The following is a 26,316-nucleotide window of genomic DNA, read 5'->3' on the forward strand; positions in this document are numbered from 1 at the left end:
ATAGCTGCCAGTGAATCACACCTACAATATGGCTTCTGTAGTGCGGCTATTCTCAGTGTAGGTGTAGTGCAAGTGCTTAACTGCACAGGTTTCTATCATAAGCTCATTGACACAACTTGTCAGAGGTAAGCCCAGGTAAATATGCTGCACTTTATGCCACAGGCAGACTGCAGCAAAATATAGCAATCCATAGACATTCATGCCTCCTGACCTGATTTGCTTACATGCCACACAAATAGGTATAAACGTGCATACATTTGGAGGCACACCATCTTTTTCTAGGCTAAGTCACACAAATTTTGGAACCTATATTGCATATCTGGACAGTATTATTAGGTAGAATAGCAAAGCTGTTATTGGCAGTCTAAGAAGGTACACAATACTCAGACATTGTGTGGTACGCTGTGTTTTGTCTACCTTAAAAAAGAGTGTGCACTCTTCCACTGGTTGTTGTTGTTGTTGTTTGTCTTTCAGCTTTTTCCCGGTAAGGGGTCGCCACAGCAGAACTCCAGTCCGCTAATGATTGGCAGTAGACTTTTACGAAATGCTGTGGTGCCAGCTCAACGCCCAACCTTCAAAGAAGGCACGCCCATTTACGCACGCAAGTCTTTTGAATGCTACCCAACCGCTGGGAGGACATGCAGACTCCACACAGAAGGCACTCCCAAGCCAAGCTGAGAATCGAACGGGAGAACCTCTTGCTGTGAGGTAACAATGCTACCACTGTACCACCGCGGAATTATGCACTCTTCCACTGGTAAAAGCTAATAATAGGAATCATTTTGCAAGCATGTATCTCAATGTGACTAATGTTTGTAAAAGATATGAAATTCAAGAAAGCTTGCAATATTAAGGCACCCATTCCTATATATATATATATATATATATATATATATATATATATATATATATATATATATACCTGTTACTTTAACAGTACTCTTACATCCAATTTAACATCTATCAGATGGTCTGTGGTGATGATTACAACAGTCATATCCTTACAAGTTTCCCCTCAATGTAATACAATAAGGCCATACCATTGGTAGCTGCCAAGGTTATATATAAACATATGTGCCCCTATAGCGGTCATATAGCATACCATCACAACCATCCCTTTGACTATTGTATAATCTACATAGGTTATACCTTTGTCAGTAGCTGTCATTCTATTAAGCTCAGTAATATACAATCTAAGGCTCTGTGCTATGTGCTCTTAGGGGTTTGTATGCCTGGAAGCCAAGGTGGATGGCAAAAGTTGAACAATCTCAGCTCTGCTGAAGTTGATTTCCTACTACAAGCAATTAGGACTCATGGGCAGTGTCTGATGAGGAGGGAGAGTGCTGAACATCCTTTATGCGACCAGATATGACAGAAAGCAATCAGTGGCATAAATGCCATGGGAGGATATAGTTGCACTTTACAGTAGTGTCATAAGCATCATACTAAGGGTTTTGTATCCAGGAAGAAAGAGATCATTGTCTCCCTCTACTCTTCCCTCATTAGGCCAATCATTGAGTACAATGCCCCATTTGGCATGCACCTCACTAGACACCTGCAACAACTGCAGAGATCACAAAAGTACCTCACAAAGAGGATCGTAGGCCTTAAACACTTGTCCTATATGGGCAGACTCAAAAAAACTCCAGCTACTCTCTGTCTCATATCCCCTACTTAGAGGCGATCTCTGCTTAACTTACAAAGCCACATCTGACCCAGCTCTTTTAGAAATGCTACATCTAAAGAAATCCCAATCCCTCCACACCACATGCTCTAGAGACCTCAATCTCATTACCACAATCAACAGAACATGCTGGAGGGACAGGTTCATAACCCAGAGACTGCCCATGCTATGGAATAGACATCACATACATGTCAAGCAGAGCACCTCACTGGCCCTCTTAAAGAGAAATCTTGATGAGTGGATGGGAAATGGAAAATTCACCCTGGGGATCACTCCAGTGGCTCTGCTCGACAGAGGTACTGGGAACTAAGGTTGGATTGCATGATGCCAGGATAATCCTATGAGCTAGGCTTGTAAAGGCTCCAGGGCCATTAGCCTAGCACACACCTATGAACCTATAAGCATGTTGCTGACATGCTACATGATGCCAAAGCAAAAGCAAAACCACATTCTATAGCAACTAAGAGGATGGCTATGGAGGGGTCACCATAAAACAATGGGCTGGGAAAGCAAGTAGAGGTACTGATGTCCCTGCAGGACATTGATTTTAGGACTTTGGCTGGAGTGGACATTGACATCAGCATTGCTTTATTCTTCTTTTTTAATTTCTCCAAGTCTTTTGGTTTTCTGATATGATGGTTGGAATGGACCCCATTCCTAAGTATGATTAAAGTTCGTGAAATTAGTATTGTTTCGATCTTTGATGTTAGCTGGAAGTGCTCCTCACAGCACCCACAATGTGCCCAGTAATGACTCCTTGTGCAATTTATTCAGAATTCCATGTATCAGTAATATATCAAAGTGCAATTGTAAATTTTTTTATAAGACCCCTTGCTCCTACTACTATCGGAACTGTCTGAATATACCTCTTCTAGATTGCCCTTGTTTCTGCCTGCAAATCTTGGTATTTTATAACTTTGTGTCTCTCTGTGCATAATATACTATAGTTACTAGGTGTAGCAATTTCAGTGATCAATGCTACTTCTTTTCATGGACTACTATATCTGTTTTTCTCGCATCTATTTTTTGAACTGTTAGTAATGGGTGATCCCATGTAATATAAACTTCATCATTTTCTATAATGCTTTGTGGCTCATGTTTCCAGAGTTTTCCATCTACTTCAATATTATAATGTTTGCAAAATCCCCATTGCAACAGTATTGTCACATTATTACGCCTTTCAATAGACAGTCATTCTACCCTTAGTACATCACAACCAGCAACAAGATGTGCGATTGTTTCCAATTCTGTTTTACAAAACTTACATTTGTCTGTTCCTCCCACATGTTCAGTGGACTTTGTAAACCAACTCCCACGTGTCTTAGTGGATGATGCACCAGATTAGTACCTCTTACATCAGAGTTCTGTAAGATGCACTGCACACAGACATTATAGGCTGACCACAACAACTGTTGGCTATGTACAATTTTAGGTACATCAGGTATCTAGCCATGTCAAGATGGCAACATATGTAAGTAGAGGTTGTATTATATATCTTAGTGAACATCCTTATCATGCATGTCACTGGGCCACAGTTTTGTCACAGTTACACATGCTTACCCCAGTGCATCTTTTCTTGTGTAGTGAAAAAGCACTAAACTGCTCCTGTGATACCTGTAGAGACTATGGCCCAATGAAAGATTGATGTTGGCACCTGTGCTGGGGCTGTTACTGTCTCTGCTGGGACACAATGTCTGAGTTAATGACTGATGACACAGTGCCTCTGTCTACCTGTGGATCTAACCTCACTGCAGCCTGAAAGTGTGGCCTTGCCCACATAACAACATGAGGCTCAACAGCATGAGTGCGTACTAACCCCCCCCTCCTGGATGAGGGAGCCCCAATGGTTCCTACCACCAGTGAAGCTCTCTGTACGGCTGCAGCAGCAGATGCACACACTGCATCTAAAGTGGGTGTACCCACCATGTCACAGTGACAGTCAGGTGATCCAAGCCATGTAGGCCATGTTTGGGAATCAGTCGATGACTGTGCAGCTATATCATCCTGGTATAATCTGTTGCAATCCCACTACTTTTGAACTGAATGGTGTATAAATATGTTACAGAACGGTAGTCTTTTGATAATTAATGAAGTCTATTTTGTTTCTTACTGACTTTTACTGATGCTGGTACTGAAAAATAATTTAATTATTCTTGATCAGACTTTCCACTGAAACACAGTGCTGTGATGGAATAGCGATGACCCCCTGTCAGCACTGCCAATATAGTTTTGGCTAAGTTTCCCTATGGCACAGTAGAATAAAGCCCTTATTGGACCTCAGATGACACACATTTGATTAGTGACATAAACACTGGAGGGGCTGGAGGGGAAGGTTTGGAGTGAGCACCAATCCTGGGAGGAGGGAGGCAACCCTAGGCTCACTGTATAAGCTGTGAGCAAAGTAGTCAGGAGGTAGCACATGCACAGAAGCATGCATGCACCTCCCAAAGGTTGTGATTATGGAACTGGAAAAACTGCTGCAAGGGGATGGGAGTTAGGGCACACTCCTCAGCAGCAGTATGACGCTGCAGCAGCATCCTTGATCTCCTCGTGACTCAGGATGTCAGTTAGATTGTGCCTGTGGAAGGTTAAAATGGGTCCAGCAGATCCAGTGAATAAGGAGAGGAGATATGGGCAGCTGATGGTCAGCTGCAGAGAGAAAAAATATATAGTTTTGGTATAAAGATAATTGTGTCTAGAAATGTATTTTCACGAAGAATCTAAAAAGCTATTAGTGTTCTTTACACAATTTTTTAAAAATAAAACTCTTCATTTTTACATACAGCATCCACATTTGACACTCGGGTTGCTAACTTTCTGGATTTTTATGTACACAAGGATGATCTTCTTAATTATTTAAGAACCAGTATTTTAATAAAGATACAGGCAGCAACACCATCATTCTCTACACTAGTATAAAACCCTATACTATACTAAAAGATATAATAGACTAGGTCAAGTTCTAGGAAAAAAGCTTCAGAAAAAAGAACCTTCAGAAATCCAAGCTGAGTAAAATAATTGAAGCAAGTCTTCCTGAAGCAAATGTAAAAAAGATTGTAAGCAAAATATATGGAGTAATATAAATTATAATAAAAAAATCTAACAGACAAATAAATTCATGAGTGGCAAAAATGCGTAGGAAGGGAAAGGATCAAAGAACAGCACCCCTTCCTACAAAGTTTGGGACCCGGGAGGGATGGAGGAATGCTTTTTAAATAAGGGGAAAAATGGGAAGGAAATAGAGCCATTCCCATTATTCTTGCTTATGGTATAATGCAAACATAATAACGAATAAGAAATCAATCTGTTGGCGAACTAGATTAAAGTCATAATTATCTGTGTGAATCACCTTCTACAATACCCCTCATAAGTAATGCTTTCCTTTCCTTTAAAGAGTTAAGGAATACATTTTATGAGGCTAAATTCACATGGTGGCAATATCTGCAAATGTGTAGTTGTTATAAAATTGCACTTTCCCCACAGATGGCACAGGGTATGTGTGGTAACATCAGAGATCCTTCTCTCCAAATGTTATATGGGGATAATCTACACTTCTCCAGAGATCATAATATCCCATCTCTTGCACAAATGGGAGAATTTTTTGAAAGTGGAGCTGGTCTAAAAAGAATGGATCAGTTGTTTGTGCTCTTTTTATGATAACAGGCCTCAACCTTTGACTAGGTTTATATTTTGACAAAACTGGTCTTTAATTGGCAAAAACCTTCCATATGGTATGTAAACACTAAAAATGCTAAATTTGGTGGGTGTTAGTAATGTAAAGTGGGAGATGCAGACTGAATACATATGGTTTGGCACTGTCAAAACATTACGCCATTACCCCACTATGGCTGCAACTTATATCAGGTATTCTGACAGCAATAAAACTTCCCATTATACTGCATGACTCACTGAAGTTTTGGTTATTAAACTTAGTGCCAGCATATTATAACATTCCAAGCAAAACACTCTGTTGGATCAGATGTGGCCTTTTAGCTCTGATCTCTATGTCTTGGAAAAAGATTCCAAATAACTGGACTTGCAGGTTCCATATATTAACTGACAGGCTTAAAAGTTGGCATAACATTAAATTAGACTTGAGGGGGCACTCTTCTGCCTGGAGTATCTTATTATCTATTCTGAATCAGGATGACCAAATTTAAAGGTCTTCTCTAGCTATCTTTCTTACCTTATTATTCCAAAGCTGTCAAGGAAACATGTAATTTTGTTATACTGGATTAGTTAACAGGTTTGTTGTATCTGAAAGTACTCATAAAATTAGAATGTTGTTCTTTGTATTTGTAAATGCTCTTTATTGCTAATTCCTACTTGCCATTTGCTTCACTAGTGTTAAAGTTTGGTATCATTTGGTAATAATACAGTTATCTTTGATTTGTAAAAAAATAATGGGAAAGACAACATCAGATAATCAATGGTCACAGATTTGTAGAATTCCTAAACTTAATACCAAATCTAGGAAATGCATAATATTTTCTTAGAAGTGTTTGCATAAATATTTTTGTATGCCAGATAGCCTACATAGAATGTTTAATGCAGCTGACATATTAATGGAAATGTAATGAACAGCAGAAAGGTCATTTGCAGCATATATTATGGCACTGTTCTAAACCAAATAAATTTCAAAGTGATCCATACCAATTAAAAGAAAGGATTTTCGCAATGTATTGCAGCTTCAGAAAGTTAATTTTTATTTAGTTCAGTAGGAGAAATCAGGGAATCATTGACATCACTATTATCAAAAAAGTATAGCAAAAAAAAAACGAAAATGCCAGAAGAAGCTAGGCTGCAGAAGGTTATAGAACTAATAAATTCCTTAAAGCACCTAGAATTGCAGAATAAGAGCATAATAAAAGGCAGGTTACTTACAAATAAATGTATGCTGTGGGACCAAACAGTAATAAAAGAAATGTAAGTAAATGACAGTCATTAGAGAATAGGGGAACATTTGTTTATGGAAATTTAATTTCTAAAATTAGGAAGGAGAGGCCAGTAACTGTATTAAATAAACTAGAAAGGCTTACTCAGCCTAAAGTGCGAGCATATGTTCAGTTGTGTTCTACAATAACTGAAATTAAATATTGCAAACTTTGGTACTAGGCAATTTCAGATGTATTAGTCAAAAAATCAGTGATGCTACTTCCTACATGTTTAGTAGATTCCAGTAGCTGATACGGCCACCAAAGTATTAATTTAGTGCACCATGCATGAGGATTGCACAGTATGTATTTATATGCTGATGGTTTAAATAAAGCAGCTTCATAAAAAATTAGATGACATTATAAAATTAATATAGACATGCAATACAATACAACAGAATGAACATACAAGTGAAATGATTTGCAGAAAATAGCTAAAGGAATCCAACTCAAACCATCCATAATTGTTTGACCTCTAACCTCTCATCATAATATCAACTTTTTAAAGCTTAAATATGCACAATTTATCTGTTCATGTAATGATTAACCATTTTTCTATTGCTAACTTCCTTCCTTATTACCCCGAGCTTTATTATACTAAACAACAGTAAATTTTCATACACACATGAACTATAACCATTCCATTATCAAGTTCCCTAAAAAATATGCATTCTTCTCTTATGCAAACTTTTTCCCCATACTTAATGGCCTCTATATATTAGATCTGTATGCATCACTAGGGTCAAACATTTTGGTAGCTATCAGATCCCAAATTCCTTTTATTCTCCTGCAGTGCAGTCTTAAAAAGGTTTCTCTATACTGCATTCTTTCAGCTAATACAATGTGTTCAGAACTACCTTGTATTTCATTTCAGAATTAACTGCCAGTTCGCTATATAACAGTTTACAGAAAAAAACATTTGAACATGTTGACCTGTGACATTTTCCTCCTTACAATACATTTTTTGATCTCCTGTTTCTAGTCCTATATCAACTGCTTGGATTCATTGATAGATAATGGCACTGCAGTGTGGCATAAAAGGAGGTCTGCACTGCTAAGGTATTGTCATTTGGATGAAATCTTGATCTTAAGGTCTCATCTGCCTGAACTGGTGGGAGCTTAGGACCTGCTAAAAGTAAAAGATCCAAAGGCTCTTAATTAAAAGAGTAAAGGGTTTATTAAAATTATCTTAAAATATTACAAGATATCATAAAATATAATATACATACAATAGAATACAGTAAAATACACAAATGAAATAATATGGAGAAAATAGTACTAAATAAGGTCCTGTTATAATTTCCTCGTGCCATGCCTTTCTTTCCTATGTACTATTTTCTAATACTTTCCTTTTCAAAATCATTTATTTTCCTTGAATACTTATTATTAAGATACCCTTTTGTATACCTTATTTTTTCCAGTTTTCAAAACAGTGAAAGTATTATAGTAAATCCACACTGTATTGGTAAACTCTTATCCAGAACCCATTCTCATTTTTCTTCTTAAAACCTTTTCCTTGAAATAAATCCAAGAAAGTACAATAAATAAATAAATAAAATAAACAAATAAATAAAACAAATAAATAAATAAGCACAATATTAATAAGATTGCAAGTTTCTAACCCTTTCTTCCATTTTGTATAGAATTACTCATATAATAGGGTTCATCCTTGTATCCCACGGCATTAGTAATCTGCAGTGGTGCAGCAGTAGCGTTGTTGCCTCACAGCAAGAGGTTCTCCCATTCGATTCTCGGCTGGAATGCAGGGAGTGCCTTCTGTGTGGAGTCTGCATGTCCTCCCCGCAGTTGGATGGGCATTCGAAAGACATGCGTAAATGGGCATGCCTTCATTGAAGGTTGGACGTTGAGCTGGCACCTCGGCGTTCATGAAAATCTACTGCCAATTATTAGCAGACCGGAGTTCCACTGTGGCGACCCCTAACTGGGAAAAACCGAAGGACAAACATCCTTGTATCCCACAGCATTAAAACACCCTATAATTTCAGTTTCATATTCTTCCCACAAAGGGTAAAAAGCCTTTTTAAACACTTACACATCTCTAACAAAATCATTTTCAGCAAATATTTTTTCCTGTAAGACATTACATATTTTTCACATCCTGACCACTGTCCTATCCAACCCTCTTTATTTTCTTTGTTGTCTTGTCTCCATTCCCAAACTGAATAATTTCTCATGAAATAAATTATTTTTATTTTCTTAACCATCCCAGCCCCTTGCTTTTCTCCTTATGGAGTTTTTATCAAATCTTGAATAACTTTTCTTTAACCAAATTCATTACATAAGGCACAACGTTTTGTATATCTGACTATTAACACAGTGTCATAATTACAGCTGAATATCACTCACCATTCTATCCTTTTTCTTTATTCATATCTCTGTCTTTTAGTCAAACCTTTAATTTGAATGAACATCTTGTCAATGAATAAATTACATACAGTCAGACTCTCTAGGCAGCCGCAAGTCTGTTATTCATCTTTATACTTTTTTCTTAACCATTCATTTACAGTAGGGTTAATACAAACATTATTATACACACAGTGTATGAAATGTACAGATCTTTCCCAGCCCATAACTACCATGAGAAAAACTTTACTCACATTGTACCTTAGCATTTCTATCCCTTTTCTTATTTCATGTACCAATCTCCTTACAATTAATAATATACTATTTATCTCCTCCTACTATAACACCAAACACTCCTGGTTCAATTATACTTTCTGACAAATTATGTAATTTTAACTGTAAAATTTCACCTATTAATTTACAATCCAATTGAGGAATGTCTGCAGTCTCCAATTCTTTATATCTGTTTATTCCCTTTCTAATTAAATCTGGTTATACTCCCTCAAAGCTTATCTTATTTGATTCTTCTTCATTTGTTTGTGTCTTTCAGCTTTCCCCGGTTAGGGGTCGCCACAGCGGAACTCCGGTCTGCTAATGATTGGTAGTTGATTTTTACGTGCCAAGTTACCAGCCCTGATGCACAACCTTCAACGAAGGTACGCCCATTCACGCATATCTCCACGCAGAAGACGCTCTAGCTGAGAATTGAACCATTCTTTATATATTTTACATATTCTATCTGACTGTCATTCCTCCATCACCATATACTGACAACATAGCCCATTCTCATCTGCTAAAACCTCTCTTTTAGTTTTATTCAGTGTCTGTAATATTTCAATTCTGATAATATCCTTACTTATCACACCTAATCCAATTTTTGCATTTTCCTCAGCAAAAAAAATGCTCAGAACTCTCTAGATTAATTGCTTGCAGCTGCTCAGAACTCTCTAGATTAATTACTTGCAGCTGCAGACAGCTCATTTCCATGGTAGTCAGCAATGAGGGAAAAAAGAGAAAAAAATAGCTAGCAACTTGCAAATACATAAAGGAATCTTTATAAATTTCACTTAGAACAAAATGTACAAAATTCCCCTGGCTAACCACCTTCAGCTGCAGACTTCTTGTTTTTTTACTGAGAACATTTGCTAATGGAAAAAAAAAAACAAGCTAGCATTCTTGCAGATGCATTTCATATGGCTTCCATAATTTGTCATATTTTTCAAGCCTATATGCTAGCAAAAAACTAAAATTTGTTTATAGCTTAAGCCAAGGACATTAATCTAGACATCCACCCTCGTAAAAACAAGAGAAATTTCATCTTAGTTCTACATATAATATCAGTACACTTATGCCCTTACCCAGCCCAGTAACCCAAGATCACAACATTGTATGGTTTACAATCAAAATGTGGAAATACAGTTCGACGAAAACAGTTTGATCGAACAAGATCACAGCATTATATGGTTTACAATCAAAATGTGAAAATTCAGTTTGATGAAAACAGTTTGGTCAAACGTGTTCCACCAATGCCCGTAATGTCGAACTGAAAATATACTAGTTCATATTAGCTAACATTCACAATATAGTTTTCCTAATACCTTTTTACAATTTTATTGACTACTTATCATATATTATCTGTCTTTATTAATTTCTTAACCCCTTTTCATATACTGTCCTAATTCATTTTTAAGACTATCTATAAAGCCATCTTTTAGTTGCTTCACTCTTTTTTCAGATCTCAGTTTCATATCTGAAAGCTTCCTTTTCAGTTTCCTTTACTCCATATGGCAACTATTAACTCATTTTCTTTATTCTTTGCCATGCCCTTAAGAGCCTTATTAAGATTCTCTGTCACATATATTCCCAACTGATTTTCTCATTTAAAACTATCATCCAATCAATCCAATAATTGTTTGAATCATATTAGCAAATAATCTCTGCATGATAAAATTAATCCATCTTTCATTTCCTTACGACTCTGTAAACTTTCTTTGAAACAAAACAAACCCTTACCTCTTAACATTTTGCCATCTTTCTTTCCCATTTTAAATAGAATAGCCTCATGATAAGAAAATCTAGTGTGTATACAATTTATCCTTTACCTTCTCATTTAATTCAGAAATATATAGTCGATCATAGCTTCTGCCACCCTTATAAGTCTAGTTCATATTATAAACAGTGGCCATACCATGGGCAGGATTCACGAAGGCTTACACGGAGTTTAAGAGTAGTGTAAGCCTCCGTGTAAGCCTCCCGATCCAGGAACAGCCCAAAGCTCCATGTAAGAGACAGCTAAAACGTCTCTTACACGGACTGGGCGTGGAAATGCTCAATACCTCATTTGCAGCTCAAAGATATGCAAATTAGGTATTTGAGCGATCCAGGAAGCCCAAAGCAGTCCATGTAACGGACGTTTTAGCTGCAGAAATGTACTCAGCTGACAACTGAGTACATTTCTGCAAAATTGACAATGGAGCTATGTCAGCTCCAAATAAAGGTTGCATATGTGTCATCTAGCATGCCAATGGCCAAATATGTGGCCATTGGCATTAAAAAGTGTTGCAAAATTATTTAAAATAACTTTTTTTTTTCGGGGGATTTTGATGTGTAACTGCAGCGCACACCAGCATAAACGGGTGCGCTGCCTAAAAGTGAAAACCGAAGCTTATAAGCCCACAATTGTGGGTTTTATGTATTACATGGAATGACAATGCAGGGACTAGCAGACCAAAACAATATGGCCACCGTGTAGTGGTTGCCAAGGGGAAGCTCAGTGTAAGAGATGTAACTAAGCATTACTAGGCAATCCTATGTAAATGAGGGTTACAATACTGAATCACACTGCCACATAGGTAATGAGCACTTTCCGAGTAGTGTAAGAGTTACAGAAGGGGGAGGAATAGAGTAAGAGGTAGGTGACATCACGGGGGGGGAATGATAGAAATAAATGTATCACATTGGAGGGCAGTGTAACGTGACAGATGACAGACAGACATCAGGGAGAGAGGTGTGTCCCAACAGAACACTAGGAAAGTCAAGAAATAGAGGGTGTACACTATCCCTACACTCAAACATTCTTGATATACGTGCATGCGCGCGTGTGCGCGCGTGTAAGGCAGGTTCAACATGTAGGAGCATGTTGCAACCCGTTTACAACGGTTTGCGCGGGCGTGCACATGTGTAAGGCAGTGTGCATGCGTTTTACCATGAATCAGCCAAGTCCACACCGTGTAAGGATGTGTGCGCGCGTTTAAGCAACTGTGAGCGTGCTTAAGCTGGTGTGCACATTGCTCCCCCTGAGGAAACAGAGAGGAAACAGGAAACAACCAGAATACAAGGAAGCTGCCAGAGGATTCTGCTGGAGTTAATTGGTGGAAACAATTGGAAGCAGGCAATTACACAGGCAGACTAGAAGCCCAACCCAGCACTTAAAACACTGCAAACAGCAGTGCAGGGTGTTTCTCTCAAGAGATACTGCAAGAAAGGAGTAAGCTATCAGAATTGAAAACTGAAAAAAGCTGAACTCAGAGCAGAAATGCTAGGGGCTGTCATAGCTGTTATAATCAGGCATAGGCGAATTGCTGAGGGTGGTGACAATGCAGATGCTGACAGACAACCCAGAGTGAGGAGAAGGAGGAGAGTATACAGGCCCAGGGTCACCTACCATGGGTTACATGAGCTGGAGATAGTAGAGCGCTACAGAGTGGACAGAGACCTTCTGCAGCAAATTGTTGAGCTGTGCAGGCCACGTCTCACACACAGAACCAACAGAGGGGAACCCATCCCAGTGGAAACCAAGGTATGTGTTGGCCTAAGAATACTAGCAACAGGTACCTTCCAGAGACCAACTGGTGATATGATGGGGATATCACAGGCATCAGCCTCCAGGGTACTGCACCAGTTCCTGGATGCCATGTCAGCAAATGTCGGTGATCATGTATATTTCCCCAATGCCCGTGAGGTATTGGCCAGCAATATGCGTCTCTTCCAGCAAATAGCGGGATCCCCTGAGGTACTGGGTGCAATAGACTGCACGCACATACGCATCAAAGCACCAGCCAGTGAGCAGGGTAGAGCCTATATTAACCGCAAGGGATTCCCCTCCATCAACTGCCAGGTCATGTGTGATGCCCAGGGCATAATAATGAATGTGTGTGCTGGCTGCCCTGGGAGCTACCACAATTCCCACATCTGGCATCTGATGCAGCTGTACCAATCATTCGCCAGTGGGGACTTCCCACACGGACACCTAGTGGGGGATGCAGGTTATGCACTTGAGCCATGGCTGATGACACCCATCAGAAATGCACACACACCTGAACAGGAACGCCATAATGAGGCACACGCACAAACACGGAATACCATAGAGCGTGTGTTTAGGCTGCTTAAGTCATGGTTCCGGTGTCTGGACACATCTGGTGGAGCCTTGCAGTACACACCAACTACTTGTACCCAAATGATCATGATATGTGCTATGCTACATAATATGATCCTGCGGAAACAGCTGCAGCAGGACCAGCATAGGGCTGGGCCAAACATACCCCCACCATTGCCAAGGCCACCACAGGCAGAGGGTGATTCGGAGGAGGAACAACCTGACCTTGCCCCAGTAGGCAGAAGGAGGCGTGCCCAGTATGCCCTGGCCTTGGCAAAGAGGCAACGCATAGCACATACACTGGCTCAGTAGGAACACTGGGACTGATACCACCTCTGACTCACTCATATAGTAACAGGGACGCCTAACAGAACACAACCTGCTTCCAAACATGTACAGGGAGTGTAGTATGTGCATCCGACAGAGGCAGCCCTGCAGCACCATCTGAGGCATGAATGCCATGTGTTAAGTAATGTAACACCATGTACCATATGCACACCTGAGGACCCTGACTAACATCCACCCTCACCAATCATACACCACAAAAACACAAACCCACCTTCATAGGTACCACAAGGGATAGGAACCTAGATGTAATGCTACCCAATGCCAGAAGTATAAACAGCAAGATGCGTGCAGTGTAAACGCACACAGTATAGAGAATGTAGATATCAGTGCTGTAATAGAAAACTGGGTCAAAGCCCACATCAGCACCCTAACACTACCAGGTCACACCTCATACAGTGATGTACAGCTGCAAAAACATGGAACAAGCTACAAAACGGGGGTGACTAGTAATAAATGTCATGGATAACCACACCCCCATGTTGGTACCACAACAAGAAGCAACATGGATTAGCCATGGTCAAATACCAATGGCTAAAACTGCCTACTACTATATAGCTTGCTACAGACCACTGTCCTAATAGCAGGAACTGCACCAGGCCTATGTTGGAATACAGGAAGATATCAAGCCCCCCCAAACCACATTATATTACTTGGCTGACAATACCTACACATACACCATAGTTTCATAGTTTCATAGTTTACTACTAGGCTATCTGCCCTAGTGCATTTATAAGCCTAGCCATAGTGATGTGGCTATTGCCACCCCTTATAGTGGTAATAAGTGTACAGAATAGATTCTGAATATTGTGCCTCTGACTTAGTAGTGACACATTATGACCCCCTTACTTAATCGAATAACTTGACTGTGCCTCTGTCTAGTAGTGACACAGGGAGGACCCCTGGGGTAAACCTACAATCTCACATCCACTTGTCCAGATTTCTCTTGAAGAGAGTCAGTGAGGGAATCTGTCTAACATGAACTTGGATTCTTTGCTAGAGTGTGAGAAGCCTCTGAGTTATGACTCTATCCCTCCAGCATGTCCTATACATGTATGTGCTGAGGTTCAAATCTGTAGCTCTCATGGTTCTGGTGGATTTGGATTGCTTGCAGTGGAGCATGTCCACCAAATCCTGATTGGACATGGTCTTGTATGTCAGGCATAGGTCACCTGTAAGTAGGCGGTATGCTACTGAATAAAGCTGGATTTCCTTTAGTCTGGAAGCATATGACATGTGTTGTAGACCCTTGATCCTCTTGGTAAGGTACTTTTGGGGTCTCTCCAGCTGTTGCAAGTGCTGGGTGAGGTACATACCAAATGGGGCTTTGTATTCAATCATGAGCCTGATAAGGGAGAAGTATAGGGTTACAATGACCTCCTTTGATCTGGATGGAAAACCCTTCATGATAAGGTGGGCAAGATAGAAAGTCTTTCTAACCACTTTGGCAACATGGGTGTCAAATGATAGGTCACTATCTACATGGGTCCCCAGGTGTCTGATTTGTTTTCTGTGCTCAGTGGGTTGCTGTCTATGTATTGACTTGTGAGTACTTTGTTCCTCCCAAAGGGGATGACTACACATCAGTTGCATTCAGTTTCAGGCCATGATTCCGGCACCAGCTATCTGTCTTTGTGAGGGCATTCTGTAGGATGTGTGTGCCGGCTGATGTATTCACTATGGTGCCTAGGTTGCAGTCATCTGCAATCTTTGTCAGCCACAACCCTCCTATGTTTGCTTTCACATCTGAAAAGTAAATGCCAAATAAGAGGGGTCCCAGGACAGATCATTGTGGGACACCACTTGTGACTGGCTTTGAATCTGACAAGGCACCTGCAATGTCGACTTTATGGGTTCTGTTTCTTAGCCATTTTGCAACCTATCCTGTGACATATGGTTTTATATTTCAGCTGTTGAGCTTGTCTATGATGCCTGAGTGGGGTATTGTGTCAAAGGCCTTAGCCAAGTGCAGGTAGGCTGTGTGGACCGATTAGCCCTCATCAATGGCCCTACTGACAGTTTCAAAATAGTCAACTAGGTGCAAAAGGCAGGATCTGCCCTGTACAAAGCTGAACTGGGTGGGATCAAGGGTCTGTAGGTCACCAATGTCTCTGTTTAAGAGCTCCATAATGACTCTTTCCATAGCTTTGCAGACAAGGCTGGTTAAGCTTGTGTGGTGGTAGTTCCCAGGGTCTGTGGAGGCATCTCCTTTGTGGAGTGGGACCACTGTTGCTGTACGCCAGTGTTCAGGTACATATCCTGTAGTAAGGCTAAGGTTAAATAGCATTTATATATACGGGTTTAGCTCCTTCTGGAGTTCACATAGCATGCAACTGGGGATACCATCAGGTCCCATTGATGCTGTGTTCTTGTCTTTGCTGAGTGCGGCTCTCACATGGACATCTGAGATGACAGTGAGGTTACATTCAGCTGTGATAACTATCTACTTTTAGGGGTGAGGGAGGGGGAAAATTGCACTGAACCTGTCTGCCAGAATGTTGCCAATATCTGTCAGGTCACTGAAATATATGTTGTTGTGTACCAACTCTGAGCATATCTGAGGGTTCCCACCCAGGTTTCTGACATAACTGAAGAAGGCATTGTGGCTATCTTTATTGTCTTTGGTGAGTTTTGTCTCAAAGTTGACCTTGGATGTCTTTATGAGAGAATGTAGCTTTTTACTAGTGCTGATCACAGCTGCCTTCCCTTTAGGAGATGTAGCTCTGTCTTGCATTAGTATCCTTCAGTTGTTATACAGTTTGTTTATGGCTGGGGTCCACCAGACAGGCCACTTTCCCTTGGTGGAGGTCTTGGTTTTATTTGTGATTGCATGGTCCATGCTTTCTTGGAGATGTCGGTAGAAAGCATCTGTGAAGGAGTCACCATTGTGTGTTGTGGTTTCCACTGGCCCAGTGGGCTTAAAGGATACCATCTCAGTCTGAAGAAGTGTGAAGTCAACTTTTGGGATGTTTGTCACTATACTCTTTGTATTATACTAGCACCGACACATTTGTAGACAATTTCCCAGAATCCATCAAACAAAATGGACATACAAAATGTAACACTTCCACAAGAGGGGTAAGCATACTGGATGTGATAATCAGAAATATGTGTACTGGATGTCAAGATGAGAAGTGTATCCCTCACTGGTAAGACCAGACCATAGAGTAATCACACTGTAGTTACACATCCCGACCCCAGTCCCTGGCCAGAATTCCACAGTGAAACACATGTATAAAGCATAGCTTGCACCCCTACAAACCAATGTGGAATCCATGAAAGGCCCTGTGCAAATCCAGAATATGGGACACACTGCAGAACATGTTATACAGGCATACCATGAACACAGCCAAGAGTGCTTGGAGTCTGCAATCACAAATAACAACAAGACACAATGCCATACACCCAGGCACCTGGCATGCTGGACTCCAGCAATTACTAAACCATTGAAGAGAATGAGGAAGCTACCACATGATAGATCAAACATAAAAAGTGAAGTAATCAGTGATCACTAGTATGGCAATAAAATGTGTCCACACATACAATCCACTAAGGCCAGGCAAAACAAGTAGAATCTGTGAAACCAGTGGCAATGTGACACCTGTCCCAAGTACACACACAACAACAACTCACCCCAATAAATACAAATATATGTGATAGATGCAACCAGGTAGCCAAACCGGAGCCTGAGCACCCCCAAATCAGTACTGTCAAAACTAGTCAGGAGGACAAGGTAACCACATACACCACAAACCCAGTCCCACATAGACCTACAACGACTGTAAACCAAACACATAAACACAAAAACATTCCCAGAGGCCCTAATTACAAACACACAACACCAACGCAAGCCTCCAAAGCAGACACCCAATAAAACAACCTCCAGACATAGCACATATAACACATAGTACACAAAGCTGGTGTGCCAAACAGTCACAGGACAGAAGGAGAAACAACATGCCTGATACAGTTATAATAGGTGACTCCATAGTGAGACATGCTGCTGTTCCAGGGATGGCTTGCACCTGTTACCCATAAGCGTCTGGATATTGCCTAAGGCTTTTGCAACCTACAGAGATCCTTTCGTAGGCAAGGCCGAAAAGACTAACCCACCACCATAGAAAACAAAACTGGAAAGAAACAGAAGGGTAATGCTGATCAATGCCAGATGTGTAAACCTCAATATGCATGCTCCTGAGGCCCTCCCCAGTATGGAGAAAGTACAGTTTTGTACCTACCATAAATGTAGATGTCCGATAGATATGCAACTGCAGTCCTGACATATGGGTTGTCCTGCCTCAGGCAGCCCTTCGGTCGTCCGGATTCCAAAGTCTGGGTCTGGCGTCGGCTGATGTCGCCTCCCCCCTGACGTCAGAGCGGCTGGGGTATAAAGGCATCCGCCGATGCCATCTTCTTCAGTGTTTCTTGCCCCAGATGCCAGGTGCCCTCCAAGGAAGGCTAAATTTTGCGAACGGATAAGAAAAAATTCCAGACATGCACAACAGTAATAAATAGATACACCATAACAGATATCCCCAGCTAATATAGGAAAGGGGGACTTGACCCAAGGAAAATTGCAGAGGGGTAGGAGGGAGGGTAAACCTGACTGCAGTTGCATATCTATCGGACATCTACATTTATGGTAGGTACAAAACTGTACTATGTCCTTCAAGAATGCAACTGCAGTCCTGACATATGGGTTGAATACCATAGCCAAGCTGGGGGTGGTAGGATCTAAGAAAGGGATGGTGTAGCTAAAAGGCCCTGCAGGTCTGCCGAAGCAAAGCCTGCTCGGGATCTGGAGTATAAAGGCAGGTTGTAGTGTTTGGTAAATATTTGCACGGAGCTCCATGTAGCAGCCTCTAGAATGTCCTTTGTAGCCACTCCTCTTAGAAAGGCTGTGGATGTGGCTATAGCTCTGGTGGAGTGTGGCCTAATATTGGCTGGCACACCTTTTCCATGGAAAGAGTAACAGAATCTGATGCAGTGTCCAATCCATTTTGAAATTGTTTGTTTGGAGATTGCCTTTCCTTGCACTCCAGCAGCATAGGCTACAAATAGTTGCCGAAAGTCAACTGAGGGTACAACACTTGAAAAAAGCAACACCAAGACCCACAGTAAAAACCACGATCCACACTGTTGAATAAAACAAGAACCGAATGTTCTTTATTACAAAAACTCCTGTACAAACAGTGGTTAAGTGCTTTCATGTAAGTAATACACTTCATCAGAACAAAGTACAGAGCTAAAGAACCGTTTTTAACAGAAAAAACCCGCCAAAATTAATTAATAAATGCAACGCCCTTTCATTTTAAAAAGACAGTACACAAATATAATAATAAAAATTCATTAAATGCAAACTACCCTTGACTAAATCAGCTATTGCAATAAATATAATTTAAACTTTATTGGAAAATTTAAAAACAACGGTTTGAAACTTGATCAATGCAGTGTAAAATAAAAATATACCTTATCAGAATAATTCTAAACAGTTCAACAATAATACAATATGCCTGTGCAGAAAAAAATAAGTAAAAACACAAACAAAAACCGCTGTAAACATTGTCAAAACCAATAATAATAAAATGAATATGAATAAAAATAAAAATAACATTAACCAATGCCACTGTGTAACAGTGCAACCTGTTTATCTTACAATAATTGATGTCACCAAAGTGTTGAATACAAAAATTGGAACGTGCATTTTTCCTGAGGAACTATGAATCAATAAACATCAAACTTTCCTAATCAGTGGCTTAGTAGGAATCATCTCATTTAAACCAGGAAAACTGGCTGCGTTCAACTTGAGTTGCCATTTGATTTCCTTCTCTCCCACAACACTCTTAATGTCACCACCCCTGGGGTTGGCCCTTATAATTTCCAAAATTGCAAATTTAAAACTCGTACAAGTGTTGCTGTTGTTAATGTGCTGGAATAAGGCATTGTTGGCATCTTTTTTCCTCATACAGTATGTATGATCATATATCCTGTTTTTTAGTTGCCTGTCAGTTTTTCCGACATAAAAACAGGAACATGTGCAACACATTGCTAAATAGACTAAATGACTAGACTGACAATTTCCATTGATAAACCAAATTTTATTCCTATTGACATTCTTAAGGGTACGGCAATCATCCTCACATATGAAGGCGCATTGAAAGCAACGGCCACATTTCTTTGTACCACCACTTTTAGTGTTGTTGTACAGAGCTAAATTATTAGCCTTCAATTCAATAAGTTTTTTAATGTTTGGCCCAGTTTTGTACACAAAAGATGGTCTGTCACAAACAAATTCTTTGATGGTCTCATCACTGGTAATGATGTTCCAATTAGCTGTGACAATGTTTTTAACATGACCAACATGTTTGCCATATTTGAGAATAAACGCTTTGGAATACTGCCCATCGCCCCTGCTGTTGTTTGATGAAACTTGACCCAATGGAACAGAACCCTTTCCTAGTAGTGGGGTGTACTTCTTACCCCACTCTTGTACCACATACTGTGTCACATCCTTAATCAACTCAGTTGGATACCCTTTCTCCTTAAACATTCCCCCAATGAAGTCGATTTCAGACTCCATATTCTTTCGATTGGAGGTCATTCTTGCAGCACAAATACACTGCCCCTTGATTATGCTGCGTTTCTGGGAGTAAGGGTGATTGCTAGAAAAGTCAAGATAACCATTACTAAATGTGTCTTTCCTAAATATTTTGGATTGGAAAGATTCACCATCACTGTATAAAAATACATCCAAATAATTAATACCAACACTGTGGTGTTGGTATGTAAACTCTAAATAGTTAGTTGACTGATTAATGTAGTCCATAAAATTAGATAAAAGTGTGGTGTCCCCCTTCCACAAAATGAACAAGTCATCCAGATAGCGAACATAACAAGTGATATGTTCCATCCATTCACTGTGTAAAACAACCTCTTCTTCCCAATCCAAAAGCACGAGGTTAGCGTAGATAGGGGCACATGCTGCCCCCATAGCCACGCCCGAGATTTGACGATAATACTCGCCTTCAAAAAAGATGTAGTTGTTGTCGATGACAATCTCTGTGAATTCAGCGGTGAGCTGTACCTTCTCCCAACTGAATCCACTGTGCTTCCTCAGACAAGATGTAAATCTACGTAACCCTTCGTCCTTAGGGATACACGAAAAAAGGTCTTTGATGTCGACCGTGACAAAGATCATATCAGAAGACCACAGGTCATTCGAAAAAATACCTAGGAATTCCCAAGAATCTCTAATGATGTGCTCAGTCCTATCAATAATGTGCTTCAACCAGCAGTCAACAACTCTGCCAAACTGGAAGGTTTTACTATAGCTACCTGCAATAATAGGTCTAAAAGGTGGATTTAGCACATCTTTGTGCACCTTAGGAATTCCGAAGATGGTAGCTAGTTGGGGAAAATCTACCTTCAAAAATTTGTAAAGGTCCTCGTCAATTCTACCATCCAACAAAAATTCTTCCAAAAATAAATCAATCCTGCGGTGGGCTATGTTAACCTGATTAAGGCTGGAAACCTCGTACTGCATGGTGTTGTTTAGAATATCAAATATTTTCGCTGTGTAAGCATTTTGGTCATACAGCACAATACCACCCCCCTTGTCAGCTGACATGATCCTGATGTTGTTTGCACTTAAGGTGTCCAGAATATCTCTCACTAGTCTATCATCCTTACCATGAACGGTGTAATTCCTCATTTGATTAGACAAAGCATAAAGTTGTTGGGTAACTACATTCTCAAAAGACAGTAAAGTTTTGTGGATGGGGGGTGTAAAAGTACTTCTTTTTTTAAGTCTGTTCCTAGACGTAATGTTGCCTGACTGGTCAATTTAATGAATTTTTATTATTATATTTGTGTACTGTCTTTTTAAAATGAAAGGGCGTTGCATTTACTACAAATAGTTGGTTAGACTTCCTGGTGGTCTTTGTTCTGTCCAAGTAGTAGTAGCGTAATTGTCTGTGTATGTCCAAAGTGTGCAGCAGCTTTTCCCCTTTATTTTGAGGATTGGGAAAGAAAGTAGGCAGGTGGATTGCTTGATTTAGAGACACCCTTGATATCACTTTTGGCATGAATGAAGGATTGGTCCTTAGGGAAACTCTGTCCTGATGAAAAATGAGAAAGGGAGGTACTGCCATGAGGGCCTGTATCTCCGAGACTCTTCTTGCTGAGGTAACTGCCAACAGGAAAACCATTTTCCAGGAGAGAAATTGCATTTCTGAAGATGCTGCTGGTTCAAAAGGAGGAAGAGTTAATTTTTCCAAGACGTAATTGAGGTCCCATGCAGGAACTGGTGGTTTTCTGGGAGGTTTGATATTCTTTATCCCTCTTAGAAACTGTCTTAACAAGGGATGTGAAAACACAGGTGGGTCACAGTTGTATTTTGCTGAGATTGCTGAAGCGTGAATTTTTATGGAAGAATATGAGAGGCCACTATGAAACATTTCTGCCAAGTATTCTAATATCTGTGGTATGCTCATTACTGATGCATCCTGACCCTTGTTGGCATTCCAGATGATGAATCTCTTCCACTTGGCTGAATAGGTTTTTCTGGTGGGAGGTCTGCGTGCTTCCAGCAAGATTTCTTGTACTTTTTTGGAAAGAGAGATATGGGTGAAAGTCATGGGACCCTCCAAGCTGTCAGCTGCAATGTTTGCAGGTTTTGATGAACAGTCCTGTAATTGTGCTGAGTTAGGAGCAGAGGCCATTGAGGCAAGGGCCACGGTTTGGTGTGAGTTATGCTCAGTAGCAATGGATACCAGTGCTGCCTTGGCCAGTCTGGAGCTATCAAAATTCCTTTTGGTTGTTCTGCTTTGATCTTCAGTAACACCTTGGTCAGTAATGGTAGAGGAGGGAATGCATAAATTGTTAGGGAATTCCAGCTGAAGGAAATAGCATCTGTTCTCCAGGCTAGAGGATGGTGCGTCCTTGAGCAGAACTTCTCCAGGCGATGATTGAGATGAGAAGCAAAGAGATCTATGTCCGGTCTTCCCCATGCACTTGTTATTTGTGAGAAAATGTGTGGATGCAGCATCCATTCGTGTGGATCCAAGAAATTTCTGCTCAACCTGTCCGCCAGAACATTGTCCTTGCCCGGAACAAACTGGGATTGCAAGTGGATGTTTAGTTTCAGGGACTTTTCCAAAGAGTCATTGTCACTGCAGAGGGGATACGAATGAGTGCCTGCTTGCTTGTTTATATACCACATGACAGTGGTGTTGTCTGTCCTTATTAGAAGATGACCTTGTTGAAGAGATTTTCCGAAGGCTTCTATTGCATGTATCACTGCCAACATCTTTTTGATTTATGTGCAGATGCATTTCCATGGGAGTCCATTGCCCTTGAATGCATCTGATCTGAGGCATCTGTTGTAATGGTTTGACTTGCTTGAGCTTTGTTGAAAGGCATGCCTTCGTTTAAATGACTTGCTTGAGCCCACCACAAAAATTCCCTTTGCAGGCATGGAATGAGTGGTATTATGTCTTCTAGGTTGTGGCTGTGTTGAGACCATAAGCTTTTTAGGTACCATTGTAGCTTTCTCATGTGTAGTCTTGCCAGAAGGATCAGAAGAATGCAAGATGCCATGAACCCCAGGGCCTGCAGGGTCTTCCTTGCGGTCAGCTGGGTGAGCTTTGCTAGGCTTTAGAAGTAATCTGGTAAATGCTCTTGTTTCTCCTCTGTGAGGAAAGCCATTTGTGATTGTGTGTCCAGTTTTGCTCCTAGAAAAATAATCTGTTGGGATGGCAATAGTCTTGACTTTTGAATGTTGACTGTGTATCCCAAAGCCTGTAGCAATTGAATGACATAGTCCAAGTTTTTTATCAAGGTTTGTTTGCTGTCTGCTTGTATGAGGCAGTCGTCCAGGTAAGGGTATATTTGAATCCCCTGGAGCCTGCAATGTGCAACTACTGATGCCAGGCATTTCGTGAATACTCTGGGCGCAGTAGATAAGCCAAACGACAATGCTGAGAATTGATAATGCTCTGTTCCTGCAAGAAATCTGAGGTATCTTCTGCAACTGTGTCTGATTGGGACATGCAGGTATGCCTCCTTGAGGTCCAGAGTAACCAGCCAAGACCCCTTGCCCAGCATGGGAAGGAGTTGCTGTAACGTCAGCATTTTGAATTTTGGCACAATGAGAAAAGTGTTTAGAGAGGACAAGTCCAGTATAGGCCTCCATTGCTTTTCTTTTCTTGGAACAAGGAACAGTCTTGAATAGAATCCCTGGCCTTGTTCCTGAGGAGGAACCTTTTCTATTGCTTTTATTTGTAACAGCCTTGAAACTTGTATGAGTGCCTCTGCCCTTTGATTTTGTGGCAGGTTTGGCATACCTTGTCTCGTTAGTAAGGTATGGAAGTGGAACCTGTAACCTTTGTCTACTATGTCCAGAATCCATTTGTCCTTGGTTAAAATGTGCCAGTTCTTTGAGAATAAGGATAATTTTCCGCCTAGAGGTGATTCTCTTTGAGCCTTGGTAGGCGGAGTGAAAGTCAAGTCATTGTGATTGTCCCTGTGGTGCAGGTGAACTCCCTGCGCCACTTCTCTGATTTGGTGCTTGCCATTGGCGGCCCCTGTAGGAGCCTCGGTATTGCCCTCTACCTCGAGCACGCCTGTTTTTTCCCCTTTGAAACTTGTCAGAGTCTGGAAAGGACCAATTCTTTGAAGGCCAATTCCTGCTGAATCTGGGTGGCTTAACCTGGAGGAAATCCTTGACTGTATGTACTGATTTTGCCTTTTCCTCAATAGACTTCAACACATCCTGTGCATTAGCACCAAAAAGCTTCTGTTTTTCCAGAGGTGCATCCAGGAGCTTTACTTTAACATGGTCTGGTAGTGGCTGTTCTTTCAACCAAGCATGTCTACGTATAACGGCCCCTGTCATAGCTGCCCTACATGAAGCTTCCAATGCATCATAACCACACTGAAGAAAATGATTGCTAACCTGCTGAGTGTTATGAACCAAATCCTGCAATGCCTTTCTATCTATAGGCTCAGGAGAGGCTAACTTTTTCTGCAAATCATCCATTAAGTAATCCTGGTACTGAAACATATGAAAAAGACAGTTGAGCGACCTCATGGCAAGGGTGGAAGAGGTATAAACTTTTTTGCCCCATCTCTCCAGGGACCTAGCTTCCCTGTCAGCGGGCAGAGGGTTTTTGGCCGAGGAAGTAGCCACTCCTTTGGGCCCCTGAGAAATAGTTTCTAGATCCACAGAGTGGGCCTTAAAGAGATGCTTATGAGTTTCAGGAACCCTGTAATATCTGTCTGGCTTGACAGGAGCAGGAGGGAGAGAATCAGGGGAAGCACTGGAGTCTGAGAATACATCATCCAGGACATCCAACACTGGAGGGATAGCTAAAGGTCTGTGCTGGGGTAACTTAAGGAAGGTATGTAGCCTTTTCCTGGAGTCAGAAAATTCCTGTCCCTGCCACTGAAAATGTTCTCTCATGGAGTGGAGAACTTCTCCGAAAGAAATATCCTCTGGAGGAGAGGCAGAAGGAATTGATTCCTCAGCATCAGAGTCCTCGTAGGCCTGGAAGGATTCTTCCTGGGTATCTGAGTGCTCTGAATCCCCAGAGGCTTCATCTGAAGAGAGGGTTTCTGTCTGCTCAGTTCTAGGCCTTTTATCTGCAGGCGGCTGAGAACCTCTGTCTGGATGCATCTGAGAACCCCTGATAAGAGAGAGATTAGATCTGCAGCTAGAGTCATGATCTGCTTATCAGAAGAGGGGCCCTGGGAAGATTTAGAATGGGCCTTGGCTTGGCTGGCAGCCTTAGCACGTGTGAAGGCCTTGATGGACATGGAGACCGGAGGCCTAGCTGCCCCACGTGCAGGGGTAACTTTGTCCACAGGAATGGTGTCAGGTAAATCTAGAGCTTCGGTTTTGGGAGGAAAGTCAACAACCAGCACCGGGGAAATCTCCGGGACCGAAGTACGCATTAAAGTGGTGTCGTCGGCCTGGAGCAGTTGAATTACTGCTTCCGAAGGGACCGATGCACTCGCGGAGGGCTTAGGCGTGGTATCGGTGGACGACGCGGGCCGAGGATGTCGGTCCCGGTCCTTGTGTTTTTTGGTAATATGCGCTGTCGGTTGTTCCGACGGCATGATATAAGCATAAGATTTGCCAAAAAAGTCTTCGGCAAATTCTGCCCAGCGCCTGAGTGTGCGCTTATTAAAGCAAGCACAGGCAGCACAGGCCGAGACGTCGTGGTCTGGGCACAGGCAAGGAAGGCAGTAAGAATGGAAGTCCTTATGAGGTATTTGTTTACCACAAGACAAACAATTATTAACCTTTTCAATTTTTTCTGACATCGGCTGAGGCAAGAAAAAATGTTCCCCAACGGGGTATTTAGCATTTAGATGACTTCGGTAACTGAAAACACAGGAGCTGACTGACCGGCACTTGCAAACTGCTTCTGCTTCGGGCACCGTGCGGCAAGAAAGACTGAAGAAGATGGCGTCGGCGGATGCCTTTATACCCCAGCCGCTCTGACGTCGGGGGGGAGGTGACATCAGCCGATGCCGGACCCAGACTTTGGAATCCGGCCGACCGAAGGGCTGCCTGAGGCAGGACAACCCATATGTCAGGACTGCAGTTGCAT

Source organism: Protopterus annectens, chromosome 6.part0 (genome assembly GCF_019279795.1).
Source record: "Protopterus annectens isolate FY-2018-M chromosome 6.part0, PAN1.0, whole genome shotgun sequence".
NCBI lineage: Eukaryota > Metazoa > Chordata > Ceratodontiformes > Protopteridae > Protopterus > Protopterus annectens.